This window comes from Lathyrus oleraceus, chromosome 1, assembly GCF_024323335.1.
Source record: "Lathyrus oleraceus cultivar Zhongwan6 chromosome 1, CAAS_Psat_ZW6_1.0, whole genome shotgun sequence".
NCBI lineage: Eukaryota > Viridiplantae > Streptophyta > Magnoliopsida > Fabales > Fabaceae > Lathyrus > Lathyrus oleraceus.
Window position 1 is genome coordinate 105,938,353 of NC_066579.1, and position 27,470 is coordinate 105,965,822.

Below are 27,470 nucleotides of genomic sequence, written 5' to 3' on the forward strand. Positions count from 1 at the left end.
TAAGAAACCTTTCTCTGGGGCACCTCGTCGTAGAGAAGGAGAGACTAATGCTGTTCAACATCGCCGGGTTCAGAACAGAAATCAGAATCAATACAGACAGGTTGCTGCAGTGACCATCCCTGCACCTCAACAACGTCAACCTCCGCAACCACCAAGACAACAACAACAACAACAACAGCAACAGCGTCCGTATCAGCCAAGGCAACGGATGCCTGAAAGACGTTTTGATCCTTTTCCAATGACCTACGCTGAGCTACTGCCTGAGTTGCTCAGATTAGGATTTGTTGAGTTGAGAACTATGGCTCCGCCAACAGTTTTGCCTCCGGGGTACGATGCTAATGTCCGGTGCGATTTTCATTCTGGGGCACCAGGACATCACATTGAGAAATGTCGGGCTTTTCAGCACAAAGTCCAAGATCTGATCGATGCCAAGACGATCAACTTCGCTCCAGTGCCCAATGTTGTGAACAATCCTATGCCTCAGCATGGTGGGCATAGGGTGAACTGTATTGAGGGTGAAGAATCCGAAGATCTGGTTGTCTGTGTTGATGAGATTCAGACTTCTCTGCTGGTAGTGAAGGGTCGTTTGTTGAGTAAGGGTGTTCACCCGGGTTGTGATAAGGATTGTATGGGCTGTCCAGAATCAGTCAATGGGTGCGAACAGTTGCGGGCTGGTATACAGAGGCTGATTGATGAGGGTTGTGTCCAGTTTGGTCGGGCGGATAATAGAGATCGTGGGGCAGTGTCTACTGTCACGATATTTTTCAAACCGTCAGAAGGACGTGGGCCGAGGGCTGTTGGTAGTGCGTCTACAACAAATGGTACTCCTGTTACCATCTCTGCACCGGTAACCGTCAATACTCCAACTACTATTGTTGTATCAGGTAGAAGACCTGTGGTTGAGAATAGTAGGGTTGTTCCTTGGCATATGACAATGCATACAGAAGTAGTAGAAGGGCTGAGAACCGGGTTAGGCCATCCAATCAAGCGCCTGTGACAATTGGTGTGCCACCTAGTAGAACTCCGGCTGTTGTGAGTCCCGTTGTGGACAATGTCGGTGGACCGGGAGGTTTTACTAGGAGTGGTCGGCTGTTTGCGCCTCAACCGTTGAGGGATGCCAATGCTGAGGCATCTGCTAGAGCAAAGGGCAAATAGGACGTGGTGGACGAGGAGCCTGCTCAAACGAATGTGCCTGGTGGCTAGTTTGAAAAGGATGTAGAGGAGTTTATGCGAATAATTAAGAAGAGTGACTACAAGATTGTGGATCAACTCAACCAAACTCCGTCCAAAATCTCTATTCTTTCTCTGCTGCTGTGCTCTGAGGCACATCGCAACGCCTTGCTGAAAATGTTGAATATGGCGTATGTACCTCAGGAGATTTCCGTCAACCAGCTGGAGGGCGTGATTGCTAATGTGAGCACCAGACACGGTTTGGGGTTCACTGATCTTGATCTGACACCGGAGGGGCGTAACCATAATAAGGCCTTGCACATCACCATGGAGTGCAAGGGGGCTGTTTTGTCGCATGTGCTAGTCGACACCGGGTCTTCTCTGAATGTGCTGCCGAAGCAAATCTTGAAGAAGATATCCGTTGAAGGGGTTGTGCTCACTCCTAGTGACTTGATTGTGAGGGCATTTGACGGATCCAAACGTTCGGTGTTTGGTGAGGTTACGTTGCCTGTAAAGATAGGTCCGGAGACTTTCGACATCATCTTCTATGTTATGGACATCCAGCCTGCGTACAGTTGCTTGTTGGGGCGTCCATGGATTCATGCAGCAGGGGCAGTCTCGTCGACTCTCCACCAGAAGCTCAAGTATGTCTGGAACGGTCAGATTGTGACCGTGTGCGGTGAAGAGGATATCTTGGTGAGTCATCTGTCCTCGTTCAAGTATGTCGAGGTGGATGGCGAGATCCACGAAACTTTGTGCCAGGCGTTTGAGACGGTTGCTCTTGAGGGAGTGGCGTGTGCAGAACAGAGGAAGCCAGGTGCTTCGATTGCTTCGTACAAGCAGGCGAAAGCGGTTGTTGAATCCGGTAGAGCTGAGGGCTGGGGCAAGATGGTGGACTTGTCTGTCAAAGAAGACAAATTTGGCATTGGTTATGAGCCTCTCCAAGCAGAGCAGGGAGTGTCGACGGGTCCGAGCACCTTTACCAGCGCTGGGCTGATGAATCACAGTGACGTCTTTGCAGCTGATGTTGAAGACAGTGACAGTGATATTGATCTCGACTGCTGGGTTCGCGCGAGTGCACCAGGGGAAGTGATCAGCAATTGGACTTCAGAGGATATAGTCCAAGTTACTCTTTAAACAGAGTAATTTTCTTTTGTTTTTTCATTCTGCACAAAACCCTACGTTCTGCCCAAGACGTAGTGGTTCATTGTAGGGCCACATCATGTTTCAATTTTTATCATGAATAAAGGACGTTTTGCAAACAATTTTGTGATCCCTGTCTTTCTATTTTTGTTTTCACTCTTTCAAAAATAAAAATGGCAATGTTTTTGTTTTTGTGACTTTATTGAAATCTTTTTCTAAAACAAAGCATTAAACATGCAGAAGTGACCTTATGACATCCACTATGAACAAATCTGTTATGGCTCAGTATGATTTCGACAATCCCATCTACCAAGCTGAAGAGGAGAGTGATGAAGACAGTGAACTCCCGAAAGAATTGGCTAGATTGTTGAAGCAGGAGGAAAGGGTCATCCAACCTCATCAGGAGGATTTGGAGATTGTGAATCTTGGTACTGAGGACGCCAGAAGGGATATCAAGATCGGGGCTGCTTTGAAGCCAGAGATCAAGAGCAGATTGATTGAGATGTTGAGAGAGTATGTTGAGATATTCGCCTGGTCTTATCAAGATATGCCTGGGTTGAATACTGATATTGTGGTTCATAGACTACCCCTCAGAGATGATTGTCCTTCGGTCAAGCAGAAGCTTCGTAGAACGAGTCCTGATATGGCAGTGAAAATCAAGGAAGAGGTTCAGAAGTAGTTCAATACGGGTTTCTTGTCAGTGACAACTTACCCACCGTGGGTAGCCAACATCGTTCCCGTGCCAAAGAAGGATGGCAAAGTCAGAATGTGTGTCGATTACCGGGATCTGAACAGAGCGAGTCCGAAAGATGATTTCCCCTTACCTCACATTGATGTATTGGTGGATAATACGGCTCAATCCTCGGTATTCTCTTTCATGGATGGTTTCTCGGGCTATAATCAGATTAAGATGGCGCCAGAGGACATGGAAAAGACGACATTCATTACACCTTGGGGCACGTTCTGCTATAAGGTGATGCCATTTGGGCTGAAGAATGCCGGTGCTACCTATCAGAGGGCTATGACGACTCTCTTTCATGACATGATGCACAAAGAGATTGAAGTGTACGTGGATGATATGATTGCGAAGTCGCAGACAGAAGAGGAGCACCTGGTTAATTTGCAGAAGTTGTTTGACAGATTGGTCAAGTTCAAACTGAGGCTGAATCCAAACAAGTGTACGTTTGGTGTGAGATCAGGGAAGCTGTTAGGCTTCATTGTCAGTGAGAAAGGGATTGAGGTTGACCCAGCAAAAGTCAAAGCTATTCAAGAAATGCCTGAACCGAGAACGGAAAAGCAGGTTCGTGGGTTTTTAGGGAGATTGAACTACATTGCAAGGTTTGTATCTCACCTAACTGCCACGTGTGAACCGATATTCAAATTGTTAAGAAAGAATCAGGCAATCAAATGGAATGATGATTGTCAGAAGGCTTTTGACAAAATAAAAGAGTATTTACAGAAACCTCCAATCCTGATTCCTCCAGTTCCAGGGAGACCACTGATAATGTACCTGTCAGTCACCGAGAATTCAATGGGGTGTGTATTGGGACAGCATGACGAGTTTGGTCGAAAAGAGCATGCCATATACTACCTTAGCAAAAAGTTTACCGACTGTGAAATCAAATATTCACAGCTTGAGAAAACTTGTTGTGCTTTGGCCTGGGCTGCTCGCCGACTGAGGCAGTATATGTTGAACCATACTACCTTGTTGATTTCTAAGATGGATCCAGTGAAATACATCTTTGAGAAGCCGGCTCTCACCGGACGTGTTGCCCGTTGGCAGATGATTTTAACAGAATATGATATCCAATACACGTCGCAGAAGGCTATCAAGGGTAGTGTTTTGTCAGACTATCTCGCCGAGCAACCGATAGACGACTATCAGCCTATGATGTTCGAATTCCCTGATGAAGACATCATGTATCTGAAGATGAAAGATTGCGAAGAGCCTCTTGTCGAGGAAGGACCGGATCTTGATGACAAGTGGACACTGATGTTTGATGGGGCTGTTAACGTGAATGGTAATGGTGTTGGTGCAGTGCTGATCAATCCGAAAGGTGCCCATATACCCTTTTCTGCCAGATTGACTTTTGATGTCACCAACAACGAAGCTGAGTATGAGGCTTGTATCATGGGGATAGAAGAAGCCATTGATTTGAGAATCAAAACGCTTGACATCTTTGGAGATTCTGCTCTAGTGATTAATCAGGTCAATGGAGATTGGAATACGAACCAGCCACATTTGATCCCGTATAGAGATTACACCAGAAGAATACTGACGTTCTTCAAGAAGGTGAAGTTGTATCATGTCCCGCGGGATGAGAATCAAATGGCTGATGCCCTGGCTACTTTATCTTCCATGATCAGAGTTCATTGGTGGAATCATGTGCCACACGTTGCAGTGAATCGACTTGAGAGGCCTGCATATGTGTTTGCAGCCTAGTCTGTTGTGATTGATGAGAAGCCGTGGTATTATGACATCAAGAACTTCCTCAAGACTCAGGAGTATCCTGAAGCTTCGTCAAAGAATGATAAGAAAACCCTGAGAAGGCTAGCTGGAAGCTTTTATTTGAATCAGGATGATGTGTTGTATAAGAGGAACTTTGACATGGTCTTGCTCAGATGCGTGGATAGACACGAAGCAGACATGTTGATGCAAGAAGTGCATGAAGGTTCGTTTGGTACCCATGTTGGTGGTCATGCGATGTCGAAGAAATTGTTGAGAGCCGGTTATTACTGGATGACTATGGAATCCGACTGCTTCAAGTACGCTCGGAAGTGCCATAAGTGTCAAATTTATGCTGATAAGGTGCATGTACCACCAAACCCGTTGAATGTCATGAACTCGCCTTGGCCGTTCGCCATGTGGGGCATTGATATGATAGGGAAGATTGAGCCTACTGCTTCGAATGGACATCGCTTCATCTTGGTTGCGATTGATTACTTCACCAAATGGGTGGAAACAGCTTCCTATGCTAATGTTACCAAACAAGTGGTTGCCCGGTTCATCAAGAAAGAAATCATCTGTCGTTATGGAGTTCCTGAGAGAATCATCACTGACAATGGTTCGAATCTCAATAACAAGATGATGAAGGAGCTTTGTAAAGATTTCAAGATTGAACATCACAATTCTTCTCCTTACAGACCGAAGATGAATGGTGTTGTAGAGGCAGCAAACAAGAATATCAAGAAGATTGTGCAGAAGATGGTCGTTACGTACAAGGATTGGCATGAAATGCTGCCTTTCGCTTTGCATGGGTACCGTACCTCAATACGTACGTCGACCGGGGCAACCCCGTACTCCCTTGTGTATGGTATGGAAGCAGTCCTACCTGTTGAAGTGGAGATCCCTTCTTTGAGAGTTCTGTTGGATGTCAAGCTGGACGAAGCCGAGTGGATTCGAACAAGGTTTAATGAGTTGAGCCTTATCGAAGAGAGACGGCTAGCAGCTGTGTGCCACGGGCAGTTATATCAGAGAAGGATGAAGCGAGCCTTTGATCAGAAAGTGCGTCCTCGGAGCTATCAGATCGGTGACCTAGTTCTGAAGAGGATCCTTCCTCCCGGTACAGATAACAGGGGCAAGTGGACTCCTAATTATGAAGGTCCATATGTTGTGAAGAAGGTCTTCTCCGGTGGAGCCTTGATGCTTACAACTATGGATGGTGAAGATTTCCCGTCCCCTGTTAACTCAGATGTGGTCAAAAAATACTTCGCATAAATTAACCCGCTGGACAAAAAGAATAAAAGAGTCCAGGCAAAAAAGGGCATCCCGGCGAACCAAAAAAACAGAAAGAAAAGGTTCGGGCAAAAATTAGGGATAAAAATGAAAAGAACTTGTACATCCGGTAAGTCGAAAACCCGTGAGGGCGACTTAGGCAAAAATGGGTATCCCGGTGGATTGAAAACCCGAAAGGGCGATCCAGCCAAAAGAGGGATTGGAGCGAAGACTACAGTCTGAGTTCTCTGTACTTCATTGCGCTTCGTCGGCAGCCATCTCGAAAGATGTGATCGGTCCAGTCATTCTTCTCAGAAAGCAAGGAGTTGGAAGGAAAACTCATGATCTGTGAGTTATAACAGAATTGGGAAATAGTGGATGTCGTGTTCACATTGCCATTAGGATAGATTTTTTCTTTTTGTGCGCAATTACCTCTTTCTAGGAATTGCTTCCCAATTGTATTCGCCTTTTCAGGCACCTTTTCAATCAATAAAAGTTGTTATTCAGATAAATAGCTCTCCTGTTTTATTTTTACTGTTTTGTTTGCAAAAAACGTCCGAATTTTTGATAAACATTGCATATAAAAACATGAAGGCTTAACAATAACTTGCAGAAAGATAAAACATTTGGAAATCATTTTGAATGTTGAGGACACTTGAGAATATCTTGTCTGTGTATCCCTTGGGGCAGCATTTGTTGTGCTGTTTTGCAGATTATTATCTGTGAGGACGTTTCCCCACCAGATATTTTCTCTCCAAGCAAGTGTGAGAGCTATCAGAGCCATGTTCCCCCCGCAGAGGTGTTCGTGGATAGTGCCGTCTTTCCCAGCAGATCTAAGGATTGCCTGGTGTTCCCCAGCAGGCATGTGGTTGCAGATTTCCCAGTGGGTATTTTCCCCAGGAGGGATCCCCAGCGGAGTTGTCAGTGGAGTGTTGTTCCCCAGCGGTCGGGTTTGAAATAGTATTGCCATCCCTAACATGGTCGTGAGCGCTTGTTTCCCAGCAGGGTTGTGAATGTTTCTTCCCAACACAGGGTCTGATGTGTGTCTTTACCCACCAGAGTTCGGCTCTTCCTCAGCAGAGAGGCGTGGTGTCCCTAACAGGGTGATTTTCCTAGCAGATCTCCCGAACAGAGATTTGGTGTTGACGATTTTCCTCAGCAGGTTCCCCGAGTGGAGCGGGTTTCAATGAAATATATCTCCAGCGGTTATCCTACCTGTGGATTGAGGAGTATTCCGGAGCGGAATGATGTTTGCATCCCCAGCTGAGTCTATCCTACGTGTAGATTTGGAGTGGGTCGTCCCCAGCGAAGTAGCAGTTATTCCCCAAAGCAGAGTATCTTACTTGTGGATTGGTCGACTTTCCCCAGTAAAGTCGCTTGGTTATCCCTATCAAAGCTCTATTACTCCCCAGGGAGTAGTCTCCCCAGAGAATCGTTTTGTTTGATGTCCCCAGCGAAGTTGTATTGATGGTTACTCAGTGCAATCGCTTTGGTTTATCTTCGCCAGTGAAGTCGCCTGGTGTTCCTCAGCAGATGGAGTATCTGATCAGTTTGGCTCCCCCAACCGGAGTTCATTTTGCATCGTGCATATAGTGATCATTGCATCCTCAAAATCGTGTATCATTTCCATTCAATATGGAGCATTACGCCATAGAAAAATTCAAACATATGCATTCATGTGTTCGAAACCCATCGGACTGCATCCTTGGCAGAAGCGGATTGTTGTTCAGCTGTACGGCACGGTTGCTACAATTGCTTCAGTCAACATTTGGTGTTGACAATCCCCACAGAGGTTTATTTCCTCACCCGTTGGTGAAAGGAAAGCCTGATTCTCCCCAGTGAGACCCCTGCAAGTGTAGCCTTGCCCAGACATGTAGATATCAATATCCTGTCAGCACCCGCGTGTGTTATTTGGTTGGTGTCGATAAACACCATCTTTCGGTGATTTCCCAGTCATGCGTAAGTGTCTGGTTTGCTTTGGTGTCGGTAAACACCATCTTTCGGTGCTTTCCCAGTCATGCGTAAGTGTCTGGTCTTTTTTTATGTCAGTAAACATCATCTTCTGATGTTCGTAACGTCGTCCTTCTTCCCTAGTGAAGAAATCCTCCTCTCCGTTGGTGTCGATAAACGTCGAGTTTTTCCTATGCGTCCGTTGGCGTATAGTTGATATCTTTCCCCACAGGGTCGTCCCCGGTTGATCCTCCTCTCCGTTGGTGTCGATAAACGTCGAGTTTTTTCCAATCATCCGTTGATGATTTGGTTGTGTTCATTATCTCCAGAAGATTTCCTCCTCTCCGTTGGTGTCGATAAACGTCGAGTTTTTCCTATGCGTCCGATGACGTATAGTTGCTTGTTCCCCACAGATCATTTGGCATTGCCTGATGATTCCCCTCAGAGTCCTCCTCTCCGTTGGTGTCGATAAACGTCGAGTTTTTCCTATTCGTCCGATGACGTCTAGTTGACCCTTCTCCATGCGGATTTACCTCTCCGTTGGTTTCGATAAACGTTGAGTTTTTCTCATTCGTCCGTTGACGTCTGATTGTATAGCCTAGTTCTCCAGTCATTCATTAATGTCTGGTTGATTCCCAGCCAGAATCCCCAGTAGAGTCGTTAGTGACGTCCTATTTGGTTTCAGGTTGTTGTACCCTTCTTCAGTGAAGTGGCTTCTCCCGTTCGTCCGTTGACGTCTGGTCGAGTCTTCCCAGTTCATCCGTCGTCCTTTGATGTCTGGTCTCCTTCTCCGTTGGTGTCGATAAACGTCGAGCTTCTCCCTTTCGTCCGTTGGCGTCTGGTCGAGTTTTCCTGGTCGTCCCCAGTTGATTCTCCTTCTCCGTTGGTGTCGATAAATGTCGAGCTTCTCCCTTTCGTCCGATGACGTCTGGTCGAGTCTTCCCAGTTCATCCGTCGTCCGTTGATGTCTGGTTACCTCTCCGTTGGTCTTGGTAAACGTCGAGTTTTTCCTGGTCGTCCCCAGTTGGCTTACCTCTCCGTTGGTTTCGGTAAACGTCGAGTTTTTCCTGGTCGTCCCCAGTTGGCTTACCTCTCCGTTGGTCTTGGTAAACGTCGAGTTTTTCCTAGTTGTCCGTTGGCATCTAGTTGTGATTTCTGTTCCCATTCATCGTCTTGAGATGTCCGGAGGTGGTTGTACCTTTGAGAAGAAAAAATCAGAAAAATCAAAATTCCCAGTAATAAATATCAGATCCCAGTGGACGTTTCCGTTGGTAGATCCCCGCAGTTGTGCAAATTCTACGGTTCTTGGTATTCAATCCCTGTTTACCCTGAAAGTCTGACAGCCGTTGCTCTCATCCGTTCGGGTTCCCAGTTGATTGAATAGGGGCAGCTGTAGCACCTCAAATTTGCACCTACCTTTTGTACATACATTTTTCATTAGGTCATTAACATAACATAGTTCACTGCATAGCATAGCATTGCCCTTTGCCCAAGTGCAAGTTCATCAGACAAGATTACTTCATCATACAAGCTTCAAATGGAATTTTATCCAACATGAAAGTTGAAGATCTTGATCTCACCTTTCCAAAAAGTCCAAGAACACTCATTTCCCATGTGTGGTTGGCAAGTTATGATCAAATCATTTTCAGAAAAAGTTGAAATTCAAAGTGCCATAACTTTTGAATGGAAAGGCCAAATTGGGTGATTCTTTTTTGAGCAAATCACATTTGACATGCACTTTCATGATGCATCATCACATTTCATCAAAAATCATCATAGCAAAAGTCCATTTTTCAAGTGTTCATTTTGCATTTTGGTGGGAAAAATAGTCAATTTGAAAAATACATGTAATTTTCACTCCAAATCACTTCCAACACATCATGAACAGAAATTTGGATTTGCCTCAAGTGCATTTTTACTGTTTTATTGGCTGCATTTGGAAAAGGGCATTTTGGCCAATTTAGCATAAAACTCCATTTCATTAATCTCATTCATTTTTGCTAATCATGCTTAACAATTGGATTAGGAAGTGGTATAAAGCATTAATCATAACTGAATTCACATAATCACAATCATAATTTCAGATCTGAACAGAAATCACCAAATTCTCTCAATTTTCTTCAAAACTTTTTCACACTTTTTTCACCATTTCCATTGAAATTCATCATCCATCGTGCTCGTGCTGGTGTAATTCATCTTCTGCAGGTACTTGTGAAGAACTGTTGCACAAAATCGTGGCCAAATCCTTGAAGATTCTCGACTGTTGCATCCAAGCTCTCTCATGGCAGTTTGATGATTCTTGGATCTGGAGCGTAATCGAGCTGAAGTACCTATTCCAATCATCTTCCTAAGCATTAACCTGCATCTGTTTCATACTTTGGAGCATTGAAATCACCGAATCAAGACCTGCATCATCCAAAAGGTTAGAACTCGACCGAGCTAATTCTCAAAACTATGATATGGCTTTGATAGATCTCCTATTGTATAGCATGCTGCAACTTGAATCATGAATTTTCATTGAGATTTGAGGAAGATATGTGAATTTGAAGTTTCATACATTAACATGTTTTGCTTCGATTCTTTTTAATCATGAGGAATTAGGCTTAATTATTTATGGATCCATGATGTACATTGAATAAGGATTCTGTTGATATAAAGTTTGTATGATTTGGTTAAAATTTGTTCATGTTGGAATTTGGTCAAGAACACGCGTATGAATGCTTAGAATTTTCCAAGATTGGCTTTTAGATCCGTATTCGCGTTACTGTTCATACCGGATGATGTTTGCGCACGCTTATGTTCAAATAAGGACCAGCTTCGATTCCTAGTGGCACCATTTCATTTTTTGGCCTTTGGACATTTATTTCACCATGACTCCATAATTCACCATGCCTTATTTCACTTTTTTTTATTTTTCTTCCATGATTAAAAATCAATAACTCACTCCATTCTAATCCAAATTTGATGCAATTTTTTGTTCCATTCTCCTTGTGATGTGCTAGATTTTATGAACATTTTTAATAAAATTGTGCATGTGTAGAAAAAATATTTGGCTAGGATTTGTTTGAATGTGTCCTTTTGTGCACCATGCTCACTCTTTTGCTCATAAAATCTTGATGCCTGATAAGAAATTCTTGAAATTTTGCATGCATGTTCTAGACTCATTCCTGGTCATTTTGATATGTGGTTTGTAATTTCTGAGTTCCTGGATTGAGAGTTATGACATGATCTTTATAGGTGTTACATTTTATGCCATGCCATGCTTTGTGCATCTTCTTGATTTTATTTTCCATGCTTATTGAACTTGAATTGAGCTGGACTTTTGCATGAGAATACTAGTGAATGTTGAGAATACATGTGAATTTTTCTGGAATTTTTGAATCCATTTCCTATTTGATTGGGATTTTATTTTCTGTTTAGTCATTTGTTGACTTTTTGTGATACATGTTCCCATTTGATTTGTGAAATTCTGGTTATTAATTGGATGGATGTGAAATTTGGCATGAGTATTGTAGACATCTTGAAGTGCATCATGGTTTTAATCCCATTCATTTATCATGTTTTGTCTCTGTTTTATGAATGGTTGAAGTGAATGCGTGTTTTGATGCCTTGTATTGACTTGTTTAAACTTGTCTGAACTTTTTGAATTTCATTGACTTGCTTCCCTTGGTCCAAATGAGCTGAAATTTGGTATGATTGACATGTTATGAATTCTGTTTGATCATGAATTTTTTGAGGATTTGTTGAAATGTTTTGGTATTGATTTGATTGTGATCATTCTGTTTGGTCCTTTGAGGTTCTAGATGGCATGTTTTGTGCTTTTTCCTTCATGAAATGATAATGATGAATGATATGAAGATGAAACCAATTGGATTCTATTCTTGTTTGATAAATCTTGATTTTGGATAATTTTCACTTGCTGTTTTGAATTTTTCACCTCCTTTTGACCCTAGGCTTGTCCTAGTGGTCTTACTTCTCATGTTTGAATTTGACTTTTCAGGTTAAGAAGTAAATGCTTTAAGGGGATTAATGCAAGTTGATTGAGTTTGGTTGATTGTGATGGACTAACTTGTTTTATTTTGTAGGATGCTTAGCTCACTTGCCTTGAGCTTGTGCTTTGCACATGTGATTGATTGTGTGTCTGTTGGTTCTTATGCTGTTTGTTTTGACTTTGTGACTTGAATACTGATTATATTTGATTGATTTCAGGTACCATAGTTGCTTTAGTTCTTTGAGAACTTGCTATTGCTTTGCTTTTATTAAGCATTGAGGTAGAATCTCTTGTCTCCATGTAGTCTGGAAGACCTGGCTTGTTACCTGGCCAGGCAACTGTCTGAAGTCCTCCTTAAGAGGCAATGTTTGTGATTGTTTACTTTGTCCCCAAGCAGGAAAAGACCTCATATGAGGCAATTGGTAGACAAAAGAGATATGTAGCCTATCTCCTACTATTCTGTGAGTCACTCACCTTGCTCACACCACATGTGTTGATGCATAGTGAGTAAAAACCCAAGATCAGTTGAGTCAGTGTCATAAGTGTAGAAGGGTTCCCACTTTCTGGACCCACACTTCATTTGTCTGAAGCTCTCCCTGACCAGGGATAAGAGCTGTGAAGTTTAATCTTCACTCACCTTTCATCTGGCTTCACCTTGACTCTCAATGTCAAGATTAAGAGCTAACATTACCCTTCCAGTTGGCTTGCTCTTGCAGCCTCACCTTTTGTTTGAGCCCCACTTGATGTGAATATAGTGTGTGCTATCTGTAATTGTTTGCTTTGTTGTTTGTGCTGATTAAGATAGGCTTGCTCCATGTGCAAGTTAGGTAGCAACCTTGACTTAGGGATGATTTTGCATGATAACATCTAGGCTCGAGTTAGTCTCCCTAGTTGTGTCTCCCTCTGTTATCTGGTTAGGCTAACCTTGTGTCCCTTCGTAGGGGAACTACGTCGCCCTGAACCTCATACCAGGTGAGGTACGTAGGCAGGAGATGAGCAGATCTCTCTGGGCGCCCTTTTGTTTTGTCTTTGTGTGTGTTAGGAGATGGATGTAAGCCCAGCGATTGGCATTCCGTATCCTCTTGTTGTGTGCTTGGAGTTCGGTATAAGTCCATCAAGTGGCATCTGGTTTCCAGTGTGCGTGTGTTCGGTTCGGAAGCAGATATAAGTCCAGCGATTGGCATTCGGGTTCCAGGTTTGCCTGTTTGTGTGGAGTTTGACGTAAGCCTAGCGATTGGCAGTCAATTTCCTGTGTTGTTTTGTCTTGCGTGCGTGAGCCGAGCTACGGATGCTCTGATTCTTCTTAGTCCAAGAAGATACGTATGCATAGGATGCGACATCCTAGCGAGCATGTGTTTTTCCCAGTCCGAACTACTTCGACTCTGATGTCTATGCTTGATAGACTAAGTAGGCCCAGGATGCGATATCCTGCCGAGTCAGTCTTGTTTGTTTTCTTGTGTCTCTTTCAGCCAGTGTGTTTGTTTATGAGCAGTGTTTTAGCAACCATTTTCCTTCCTTTTGTGCGTGGATCCCGTCGAGTACGACGGATGCGTAGGGGTGCTAATACCTTCCCTTCGCATAACCGACTCCCGATCCCATTCTCTTTGGTCGCGAGACCATGCTTTTTCCAGGTTTACTTCGAGCGTTTCCTTTCCCTCTTTTGGGATAAATAACGCACGGTGGCGGCTCTGTTGTTCTTGTTTCCCGCCGGTTTTTTCGCGTAATGCGACAGGTGGGTCTTTTGTTCTGTCTCTTTCCATTTCCGATCATCAGAATGGACTTCCCTTTTGACTTCAGATTCTGCTCAGCAGTTCTTAACATGGCTAGCAGTTCTGGAAGAGATTTGTCCATATCATTCATATTGAAATTTAGGACAAGTTGATTGAATCTATCTGGCAATGATTGCAAGATCAAATCAGTCGCAAGTTCCTTTCTGAGGGGAAAACCCAACCTTTTAAGGTTTTCCACATACCCAATCATCTTGAGCACATGGGGACCTACAGGGGCTCCCTCAGCTAACTTGCCTTGAAAAAGGGCTTTTGAAACTTCAAACCTTTCATGCCTTGCTTGCTCTTGATAGAGCATCTTCAGGTGTTCGATCATATCGAACGCTGCCATGTTCTCATGTTGCTTTTACAACTCTGAGTTCATGGTAGCTAGCATGAGATAAGCAGTTTCATTGGCATCATCGACATGCTTCTTATAAGCATCTTTTTCTGCCTTAGGTGCATAACTAGGAGGTTCCTCTTCAGGAACAGGTTTCTCCAAGACATACATCTTTCTATCATGTTGGAGGATAATCCTCAGATTTCGGTGCCAATCCAGAAAATTTGTCCCAGACAATTTTTCCTTGTCAAGGATTGATCGCAAAATGTTGTTAGAGGTGTTTGTTGTCATGGTAATCTACATGAAATTAATGAAAATATAAGTATCAATAACATATTTAATTAGGCCTTTAATTAAATATGCTCCCACTATTTTACTCAAAACAAATGACCTTCATCATTTGATTCGAAAAATCCCGTTGGAAGATTTTCTAGTGGGTCGAAATCCAATTTCACTTTATTTTAAGTCCGCGTAGGCGGATTACACAAAACTAGGTTATTTAGGTAGGAACTCCTTCCAATTGTATCTAATACAACTCTCGAATATTTTAGTTGGGTGAATAACTCCTTATTCCAATCCATCACATGGATCATTTCCAACTCTTGCTTCTAAACACATATAATCTTATTATAATTTGTGTAGTTAAGTTTGACCCATTGTTTTAGAAATTGGATATTACAATTATCCCATTGCACCTTACTAATATAGAACATGCACGTCACGTAGGCGAAACCTACATTATCCGATACTAGTCTTGATGAGTGCTAAAACTTGGAAAGGATAAACTTAATATTTAATTTGAGGGAATTGCAATTGTTCTGATCTCACCGGCTTATTTATCATATAAATCGTCTCTCACATGCATCAACATACATTCACATGCATCAACATACATTCATAATGAAACATTTATGGCCCCTAGCGCAATTATTCTCCCAAACCAATGAGAGAACCTAAGCTAACCTAATAACGATCTAGGCTTCTCCAAGCAAGATCTTCAAGGTTGTCCTCCTTTGATATTGAATTCTTATCTTTCTTCATTTCATTACATTACATAAAAGAAACTCGTTTTACATACGAGGGAGTGAGATGAGAAAAGAAGTTACATTAAGAGATTAAAAGAGAGGCACGACACACAGGTCGTATTTTAAAAACCCAAAACAAAATAAAGGAAAACTAAGGCCATAACCGATCACCACAAGACAATAATAATAAACACATTATTATTATTAATTTTAATTCTTTTAATTAATTAAAACCAAATTAAATTTCGATGACCGATCACACTATGCAGAGTTAGCCGGGGTCTACTGCCCGGTCACAAATCAGAAACACCGAGAATTCTGACTCTGTGAATGTGACGACCGTCACAAAGCATGTTACGACCGTCACGTCCAGCTTGTTACGACCGTCACAGGCCCATGACGAACGTCACGCGACCAAAATCAGCGCTTTGAAACAGTCAACAAACGTGATCCAACAAGCCCTCAATTCACAACTCTTTGACAGCACAACCCTTGTGCCGTCACTAACCCTAATGCACCAATTTCAGACCGTCAAACACACCTCGATTGTTGATTCAGTATGATTGATCAACAAGTCATTGCTTCACCATACTAATGTCAGATTCCGAAGCAAATGACCATTGATCGCTCAAACGAAAACAACCATTAAGTGTTTGAATGAACGAAACAGAAACAGTATATCATATATACCGTATTTTGCATTAGGATTACTTATATCATATATATAACTTGATCGATCTCAATTGTGTAACCTATGGACGATCGATGTATCGCTACTTCACCATACTAATGTCGGATTCCGAAGCATAGTCAACATCAATCATCCAAATCGTACACACATGATCCCAAATTTAATTACTCGTTTATTCTTTGATTCATTCTGTCTTTTAATCATATTAATACAGAAAATAAACAGCTATCAGATGCATGGTTTCGTAAGTGGCTCTGATACCACTGAAGGAGAATAGCAATCCAAAACGCAACGGAATTTAAAATTTTCTCCTTTAGTGATCCTTATGAATGGGCATGATCAGTGATAGAATCGTTACCTCTTGTGAAGATTGAAACCTTTGATGCAGATCTACGGAGCGATCACGAACGTTGAACGATGACAACGCCTCTACCCAGTCCACACAAACGAATTCCTTTAATCTCAGCGCTAGCTGCTACGAATGAAGGCTTTAAGTGAGAGAGAGAGAGAGAGAGAGAGAGAGAGAGAGAGAGAGAGAAACGAAATTGCAACCGCACCAAATGCTTCTACACAAAGGTTCTATTTATAGAACCACTTGTGTGGGCTTCAAGCTAAAAAGCCCACTTAAGTGTATGTGGCCCATATCTTATAATATGCCAGAAACACTTAAGTGCGTGGTACCTTACCATATTTCGTATTCTTCTTAAGTACATCGTACCTTACGATGTTCTACAATTCACTTAAGCACACCGTACCTTACGGTGTTCCTTAGTTACTCTATCTCTCATCAATCCGCCCTTTTGTGTGTGACCCTATAGGTTTTCGCGGCATTGGCAATTATATTAAATCACGCATTTAACATAATAAACAGTGAGCGGTATCTAGCAACACATCACTGCTATCTAAGACACGAAAATGTCATGTGATCTGACAAATCCTTCTGTGATAATACTTATATGTATAATTACCCTTTTGCCCTTATGTCTATATTGAACACAAGGCATAGACTGTGTCATCCTTGTCCAGTTCAATATTGGGCCCATAGACATTTATCTTGTTACGCAGGATGGGCAAATTCCATCTAGGTCACTCATGTCCCTTAGCATGCTTCGTGGAGTACCCATCAACCATCTTTATGGTCATCCAGTTACGGATAACGTTTGATCAGCAATAAGGCACTCGACTCTACATCTAGGGTCCATAGTGGTTTCAGGTCGAAGGGTGGTATACACCATTATCACCATGAGAATAACTTATGACACTTTGCATAACATTCTATATAGTATTCTCATAGTTGGTCAATCGAGTGTAAATATTACTCTTAATATTCATACATATGTTTAAGACTTGATAACTCCTTATCCATGATCCATGAGATGTGATCATCAGTCTATATACATAATAGCCTTTATTCTTTAACGTTATCCCACTTCACAATAAAGCTCGACTACGGATACTTTAAGAATAGTGTCCTTATGTTTAATGTGATCTCATGATTAAGTCACACTTGATACATTAAACGGACTAGCTATTCTAGGGACTTTATTAAACAAACATAATAAAGAAAAAACCTTTTATTATTAATAAATAATTTGATACAAGTATCAAAAGTATTGGCCTTTAGGGCTTACACCAACATTTCCTTCCCATGTTGGACTTCAACGCCAAGGCCCAAAGGGCCTTACTTCATACACCACGCATTTTGCCTAACACACCTCATTTCTGAACCTCATAACAATAACATTAGGCCTTCAGTATAAGGCCTAACTCCCCAATTTTCTCCCTACACACCTTTTTTGGACTCATCAAGGCAATAACAACATTTGGTCTTTCATCAGTAGGCTTTGTGCCATCTTGTTAACGACACTCCCCCAGTCCAGTACACCTCATGCAGATTTGGGTTTTAATTTTAATTATTGTTTCTTTTCTTTTTAATTCTTTTATCATTTTTTTAATTCATGAAAAATACACAAAAGTTCCTACTAAAACACATTGAAAAATAGTTTAATAAATCTTAGTGTAGATTTTAATTAGGATTTAATTAGAATTAGTTAGATTTTCTCTATTTTCCAATTAAGTCAAATTAGAAGATTAGGGTTTATGCTTATAAATCATAATTCTTGATCAAATAAATCCATGTGCTTAACATAACTTTAGCATGATCATCACCTTTTTGATTAATTGATCAAGTTTATCCTTGATCAATTAATTACACTTGATATTTGACTTTGTCCTGAACAATTTCTAACCCCATTAGGACTTATACTCAAGTCCTGTGATGATAAGTCCCTTGATCACTTGATTGAGTTGAGACCTTTACACTTGCACTGCACTAGATTACTCAAGTTCAAGATACATACAAGACGCTGACAGAAGGACATCAAGATCCTGATCATTGCTGAGCCTCATCCTTCAAGCATATTACCTTGCCTTTGCAAACAAACGACTATTCTACTCCTTCAAACACTTGTCAGTTATGATGCGAATTGCGCGCCACGTGTAACACCCTTCTAAATACCCCAAATATTTAATTCAAACAACAGCATATAAATCAATATCAGAGTAATCATGCACCAAGGGTGTCACATAATACTTCACATAATTCACCGTAAAAATCAGTCATGCTCATTATTTAATCCAACATGAACACTTCTTTAAAAATTCGCAGCGGATAGAAACATTCAACATCTGTAATATCTTAAAATTAACATTTATTCAACAAATAAAACATCCCGTCCCGATGTTACATCTATCAGAGCATGACCCACTAAAACCACTCTAGACTTCAAGCACTAGCTTCTACTCAACTCACTGCTCGTTACCTGAAAAATATAACTGTAAGGGTGAGTTCCTCAATCGATATAACAAATATTATAAATCATCATGTTATGTTAAGTAACTTTACACGTTAATCACCCACATCATATCATGCATTCGGTAGCAGCATATTCAACTCAACATCATATTCAAACACAACGTAAATGCAACCCAAATGAGACTCGACTCTTCATGCATGTGGTACCATTTGGAGTAAAACTCCCAACTTAAAATCATTGCCAGTTTAGTGGGCATCAAGGCATAAGCCTTCAACTTTCAACTTAAAATTTTTGCCAATCCAGGCCAACGTGGTGTGAGCAAAAGCCCCATAATTTTGCCAATCCAGGCCAACGTGGTGTGAGCAAAAGCCCCGACTTAATGCATATGAATGTATATGGCATGTACGACTTGAAAGTTCCACAACATAATAACAACGACAACATAACAGCTTTTTCAGCAACAACAACTTAAAAATCAACTTTGGCTCATCAGCCTACAACTCAGCATTTTCAACAAAACAACTTATATTCAACTTTGGCTCATCAGCCTACAACTTAATATTTTCCACAAAACAACTTATCAACATATTTGCATCAACATTTCGCAACATAGACTCCACGAATTTATTTATCACAATTGGATACAATAGGCCAATCACCAATTACACTTACATCATAAAAATCAACCATTTTTACATACTGCAACAGTGTTAACCGGTTAACGCTATAGGTTAACCGGTTAACGCAGGAAATTTACACTTCCAGGCAAAACGCAACAGTGTTAACCGGTTAACGCTATAGGTTAACCGGTTAACGCAGGCAAAACTCAACATTTTTCACAATTTATAACAGTGTTAACCGGTTAACACCCTGGGTTAACCGGTTAACGCAGGCGAAACAGCAGTTCCTGCGCTAACACAAGGCAGAATGCAGAGTTTCCGCATTTTCCGCCGTTGGAGGACTTCCGGACCTCCGATTCAACTTCCGTAAAAAGCTATACGCTCAGAAATTCACAATACACTCAACACAAATTCAATTTCAGCTTTAATACAACTTATTCAACATAATTTCTCAGCATTCTAAATCCCAATTAGGGTCCATCGACGGCTTATCACTACCCATTACATGTTAATCGATAATACCCATTAAACGACGATAAACCCCCCTTACCTGAGATAATCCGGCAATCTCTAAGCTTCGAGCTTTTCCGTTCTTCAACCTTTGCTCTCTAGCTCTTCCTCTTTGCCTTTTCTCCACCTTTCACCTTTCAGCCGCTTCTCTGTTTCACGTGAAAACTCTTTACCAATACTGAAAACCCTTTTTCCTTATTCCGACTTATATATTTTCCAATAATTATTATTCCAAATAATAATAATAATCCAATAATTCAATTTATTTAATTAAATTATTAAATATATTATTAACTTAATTAAATAATTCTTTTACTTTATTTGGGGTGTTACAACTCTCCCCCACTAAAAGAGTTTTCGTCCTCGAAAACATACCTCCAACAAATAACTCTGGATAGGACTCCTTCATCTGACTCTCCAGTTCCCAAGTCACATTGCCACCTGCTGGTCCTCCCCAAGCTACCTTCACTAAGGCAATCTCTTTACCCCGCAACTGCTTCAACTCTCGATCCTCGATCCTCATAGGCGATGTTTCAATAGTCAGGTTATCTCTCACCTGTACATCATCCACTTGGACTACATGCGACGGATCATGAATGTACCTCCTCAACTGAGACACATGAAAAACCTCATGCAAATTCGCAAGTGACGGCGGTAAAGCGATACGATAGGCTACTTCTCCTATCCTCTCTAAAATCTGATAAGGACCAATAAATCGAGGTGTCAACTTCTTCGACTTCAAAGCCCGACCAACACCTGTTATCGGAGTAACACGAAGAAACACATGATCTCCCTCTTGAAACTCAAGTGACTTCCTCCTCTTGTCATGATAACTCTTCTGACGACTCTGAGCCATCCTCATCTTCTCCTGAATCATCTTAATCTTTTCTGTAGTCTGTTGAACAATTTCCGGTCCGACCACAGCACTCTCACCGGACTCACACCAACATAACGGTGTCCGACATCTCCTACCATACAAAGCTTCAAACGGCGCCATACCAATGCTCGAATGGAAACTATTGTTGTAGGTAAACTCAATCAACGGTAAATAACAATCCCAACCACCTCCTCTTTCCAAAACACAAGTTCTCAAAAGATCTTCTAATGACTGAATCGTCCTCTCAGTCTGACCGTCAGTCTGCGGATGATATGCAGAACTCAATCTCAGCTTAGTTCCCAAAGCTCTCTGCAAACCTTCCCAGAACTTCGATATAAATCTAGGATCTCTGTCCGAAACAATACTCGACGGAATACCATGCAAACTTACAATCTTCTCAATATACAACTCAGCCAATTTTTCTAACGGATAATCCATTCTAATCGGAATGAAATGAGCCGACTTTGTTAATCTGTCAACAATCACCCAAATAGCTTCAAAATTCTTACTTGTCCTCGGTAAACCAGAAACAAAATCCATACTGATACTATCCCACTTCCACTCTGGAATAGCCAACGGTTGCATTAGCCCAGACGGCTTCTGATGCTCAATCTTTGACTTCTGACAAGTCAAACAAGAATAGACAAAACTCGCAATTTCTCTTTTCATTCCCGGCCACCAAAATAACTTCTTCAAATCATGATACATCTTCGTAGCTCCAGGATGAATACTCAGACCACTACGATGTCATTCCTCGAGAATACTCTTCTTAAGCTCGGTAACATCCGGAATACACACCCGACTACCAAACTTCAAAATACCATTCTCATCAACTCTGAATTCGCCACCTTGACCTTGATTCACTAGAGTCAACTTATCAACCAAAAGCATATCAGATTTCTGACCCTCTCTGATCTCATCCAGAATACCACTTGTCAACTTCAACATTCCCAATTTAACACTATTGTGAGTACTCTCACACACCAAACTCAAGTCTCTAAACTGTTCAATTAAATCCAATTCCTTAACCATTAACATAGACATATGTAATGATTTCCGACTCAATGCATCAGCCACTACGTTTGCTTTACCCGGATGGTAATTCAACCCAAAGTCATAATCCTTCAGAAACTCTAACCATCTTCTCTGCCTCATATTCAGCTCTTTCTGATCAAACAAATACTTTAAACTTTTGTGGTCACTGAAAACCTCAAATCTTGACCCGTACAAGTAATGTCTCCATAACTTCAGAACAAACACCACAGCTGCCAACTCTAAATCGTGCGTCGGATAGTTCCTCTCATGAACCCTCAGCTGTCTTGAAGCATAAGCTATAACCTGCTTATTCTGCATCAACACGCCACCCAAACCCAACAATGAAGCATCGCAATAAACTTCAAATGATTCCGACGAACTCGGTAATATCAGAATAGGAGCAGTAGTCAACCTTCTCTTTAGCTCTTGGAAACCTTCTTCACATTTTGAGTCCCAAACAAACGCTTGCCCCTTTCTAGTCAACATCGTCAACGGTAACGCCAACTTAGAAAATCCCTCAATGAACTTCCTATAATAACCAGCCAAACCAAGAAAACTTCGAATCTCAGCAACAGACTTCGGAGCTTCCCACTTAGATACCGCTTCTATCTTAGAAGGATCAACAGCCACACCACCTCTTGAAATCACATGACCAAGAAAACTTACCTCTCCTAACCAAAATTCGCACTTGGACAATTTAGCAAATAACTTCTTTTCTCGTAGGACTTCTAAAACCACTCTCAAATGTTCAGCATGCTCTTCTTCAGATTTCGAATACACCAAAATATCATCAATAAACACCACAACAAACTTGTCTAGGTACGGATGGAAAATCCTATTCATATACTCCATAAATACTCCAGGTGCATTAGTCACACCAAAAGGCATTACAGAATACTCATAATGTCCATACCTTGTTCTGAAAGCAGTCTTCTGAATCTCCTCTGTTTTCACACGGATCTGATGATACCCAGATCTCAAATCTATTTTACTGAACACACTTGCACCAACCAACTGATCCATCAAATCATCAATCCTCGGCAAAGGATACCGATTCTTGATCGTCACTTTATTCAGTTGCCTGTAGTCCACACACAACCTCATAGTACCTTCTTTCTTCTTAACCAATAGCACTGGTGCACCCCACGGTGACACACTCGGACGAATAAATTTCTTATCCAATAGATCTTCCAACTGACTCTTCAATTCAGTTAACTCAACAGCAGACATACGGTACGGAGCCATCGATATCGGCCTAGTACCAGGTACCAAGTCAATAGAGAACTCCACTTCACGCTCTGGCGGCAATTCATTCACTTCTTCCGGAAACACATCAGGAAAATCACACACCACAGCTAGATCGCAAATCATCAGTTTATCTTTAGCCTCCAAAGTCGCTAACAGCATAAACAACTCTGCCCCATCAGCTACTTCCTCATCCACTTGTCTCGCTGATAGAAACAAACTCTTTCCTTCCTCACTCTCAGGAAATATCACAGTCTTATCAAAACAATTGATAAAAACTCGGTTAAACACCAACCAGTTCATACCCAGAATAACATCAATCTGCACTAGTGGAAGACACACTAGGTCCATTCCAAAGTCCCTACCAAAAATACTCAAAGGACAGTTTAAACAAACCGAAGTAGTAGTCACTGAACCCTTCGCAGGAGTATCAATTACCATACTACCAAACATCTCAGATATCTCTAACTTAAGTTTCACAGCACAATCCAAAGATATAAAGGAATGAGTCGCACCTGTGTCAATAATAGCTACAAGAGGAAAGCCATTAATATAACACGTACCTCGGATCAAACGATCATCTGCAGAAGTCTCAGAACCCGATAAAGCAAAGACCTTGCCTCCTGACTGATTCCCTTTCTTCGGCTTCTGACACTGACTTCCAATATGCCCTTCTTCTCCGCAATTAAAACAAATCACTTCCTTGTGCTTGCAATCAGCTATTGCATGGCCAATCTTACCACAGCGAAAACACCTCTTTACTTCAGCAGTGCATACATTACTCTTATGACCAGCCTGACCACACTTGAAGCAAACTATACCAGTAGGAGCACCTCCCCCACTAGCTCTCTGAGCCGGAGCAGCTCTTTGCTTCCCCTTTCCAGCTGGAACATCATACGGCTTGCCACGGTTTTGATGTTGCTTGCCTCTGCGATCACTGACAATCTTGTAATGAGCATTATTGTCTTCCTCAAATATCCTGCAGCTATCAACCAATTCAGTAAAAATGCGTATCTTCTGATACCCAACAGCCTTCTTAATTTCAGAGCGCAGTCCATTTTCAAACTTGATGCACTTTGAAAATTCAGCACCAGCACCAGTGTAATGAGGATAAAATTTAGACAACTCCACAAATTTCGCAGCATAATCAGTGACAGACATGTTTCCTTGCTTCAGCTCAAGGAACTCAATTTCCTTCTTACCACGGACATCTTCCGGATAATACTTTCTCATGAATTCCCTACGGAATACATCCCAAGTAATGGCTTCACCTGCCACGGTCAACCTCTCGTGAGTCTCTAGCCACCAGTCATCAGCTTCGACTGCTAGCATGTGAGTACCATACCGAACCTTCTGAGCTGGAGTGCAATCCATAACACGGAAGATTCTCTCAATCTCTTTCAACCATCCCAAGGCTGCATCTGGATCATGCTTCCCTTTAAACACCGGTGGATTCTCTCTCTGAAAAGTCGCCAAGCTACGTGACCCAGCATCACCACCAGCATTTGGCAAGTTCTGCACCGCTTGTGCCATTGCTTGCATTGCGGAAGCCATTGCAGCGTCATTCCTTCCAGCCATTTCAACTTATCAATACAACACAACTTAACGTTAGATTAATAACAATTACACAATTGTTAGACAGTAACGACACGACAACTGGCCGGACAGACCGACCTGCTCTGATACCACTAATGTAACACCCTTCTAAATACCCCAAATATTTAATTCAAACAACAGCATATAAATCAATATCAGAGTAATCATGCACCAAGGGTGTCACATAATACTTCACATAATTCACCGTAAAAATCAGTCATGCTCATTATTTAATCCAACATGAACACTTCTTTAAAAATTCGCAGCGGATAGAAACATTCAACATCTGTAATATCTTAAAATTAACATTTATTCAACAAATAAAACATCCCGTCCCGATGTTACATCTATCAGAGCATGACCCACTAAAACCACTCTAGACTTCAAGCACTAGCTTCTACTCAACTCACTGCTCGTTACCTGAAAAATATAACTGTAAGGGTGAGTTCCTCAATCGATATAACAAATATTATAAATCATCATGTTATGTTAAGTAACTTTACACGTTAATCACCCACATCATATCATGCATTCGGTAGCAGCATATTCAACTCAACATCATATTCAAACACAACGTAAATGCAACCCAAATGAGACTCGACTCTTCATGCATGTGGTACCATTTGGAGTAAAACTCCCAACTTAAAATCATTGCCAGTTTAGTGGGCATCAAGGCATAAGCCTTCAACTTTCAACTTAAATTTTTGCCAATCCAGGCCAACGTGGTGTGAGCAAAAGCCCCATAATTTTGCCAATCCAGGCCAACGTGGTGTGAGCAAAAGCCCCGACTTAATGCGTATGAATGTATATGGCATGTACGACTTGAAAGTTCCACAACATAATAACAACGACAACATAACAGCTTTTTCAGCAACAACAACTTAAAAATCAACTTTGGCTCATCAGCCTACAACTCAGCATTTTCAACAAAACAACTTATATTCAACTTTGGCTCATCAGCCTACAACTTAATATTTTCCACAAAACAACTTATCAACATATTTGCATCAACATTTCGCAACATAGACTCCACGAATTTATTTATCACAATTGGATACAATAGGCCAATCACCAATTACACTTACATCATAAAAATCAACCATTTTTACATACTGCAACAGTGTTAACCGGTTAACGCTATAGGTTAACCGGTTAACGCAGGAAATTTACACTTCCAGGCAAAACGCAACAGTGTTAACCGGTTAACGCTATAGGTTAACCGGTTAACGCAGGCAAAACTCAACATTTTTCACAATTTATAACAGTGTTAACCGGTTAACACCCTGGGTTAACCGGTTAACGCAGGCGAAACAGCAGTTCCTGCGCTAACACAAGGCAGAATGCAGAGTTTCCGCATTTTCCGCCGTTGGAGGACTTCCGGACCTCCGATTCAACTTCCGTAAAAAGCTATACGCTCAGAAATTCACAATACACTCAACACAAATTCAATTTCAGCTTTAATACAACTTATTCAACATAATTTCTCAGCATTCTAAATCCCAATTAGGGTCCATCGACGGCTTATCACTACCCATTACATGTTAATCGATAATACCCATTAAACGACGATAAACCCCCCTTACCTGAGATAATCCGGCAATCTCTAAGCTTCGAGCTTTTCCGTTCTTCAACCTTTGCTCTCTAGCTCTTCCTCTTTGCCTTTTCTCCACCTTTCACCTTTCAGCCGCTTCTCTGTTTCACGTGAAAACTCTTTACCAATACTGAAAACCCTTTTTCCTTATTCCGACTTATATATTTTCCAATAATTATTATTCCAAATAATAATAATAATCCAATAATTCAATTTATTTAATTAAATTATTAAATATATTATTAACTTAATTAAATAATTCTTTTACTTTATTTGGGGTGTTACACCACGAGCGTTAAGCAATGGAGAAGAATGAAAGGGATTTTCTCTATCCTTGTTCTGAGTATCTTTGAATAAGGTATGTAGGCCCCAATTATTCAAAGTATTCGCCTCCGTTCATAGACTTTAGTGCAATTCAAATCAAGTAACTTTCAAGCTTTCTTCCCCACACCTTAACACTCACAATACTTTCTCTTTGGACCAAATAAAATTCTCTTTGGACATCCATACACTTCATGGGTTAATCACCTTCTCATGGATAAACACTCATCTCTCAACCATACCCCTCTCTTTGGGTTAATCACCTCTCACGGTTAAAACCCTTTTTTTCTTCATGCATTGCCCTATTGAGCTTCGTGCTCTGGCAACCTTCATACATTGTCCTGTTGAGATCCATTATATAGAAACCCTCGTGCATTGCCCTGTGGAGCTCCATGCTCTAGAAACCTTTATGAATTACCATGTTGAGCTTCGTGCTCTGGCAACCTTCATGCATTTCCCTGTTGAGCTTCATGTTTTGGCAACCCTCATGCATTGTCTTGTAAGCTTCACGCTTAGGCAATTGATTCATGCCCTGTAAACTCCATGCTTAGGAAACTCATGCATGCCCTATAAGCTCTATGCTTAGGAAAATTATGCATGCCCTGTAAGCCTTATGCTTAGGCAACCCCCTTTCTTCTAAGTCTTGATCTCCCGGATCTAGGCAAAACCCTAAAATTTTACATTGGCTAATCACCATATATTGGTTAACGCCACCGTCTTTGGTTCAGACACATATGTCATATGGATTTAGACAACACAACCTTGGTTTAAACAATACTTTCACTACATCCAAATAACACTTTCCTCATTTCATAACTCTTTTACAATTCAAGCAACTCTTTCTTTTTTAATTCAATTCAAGAAACTCTTTTCTTTCTTTTTACCACACAAACCTTTTTCAAAACAACACTTTTCCTTCTTTTCATAAAAGAACTGTTATAATCCGTTCCTTAGCAGTTAGACTAAAAGCTTAGAGCATCTGAATTAGGATCAGATCAACTAACATCTACAGACTTCTGGGATACGGTTATAACAATATTCTCTAAAAACAACCAACATATATGTAGC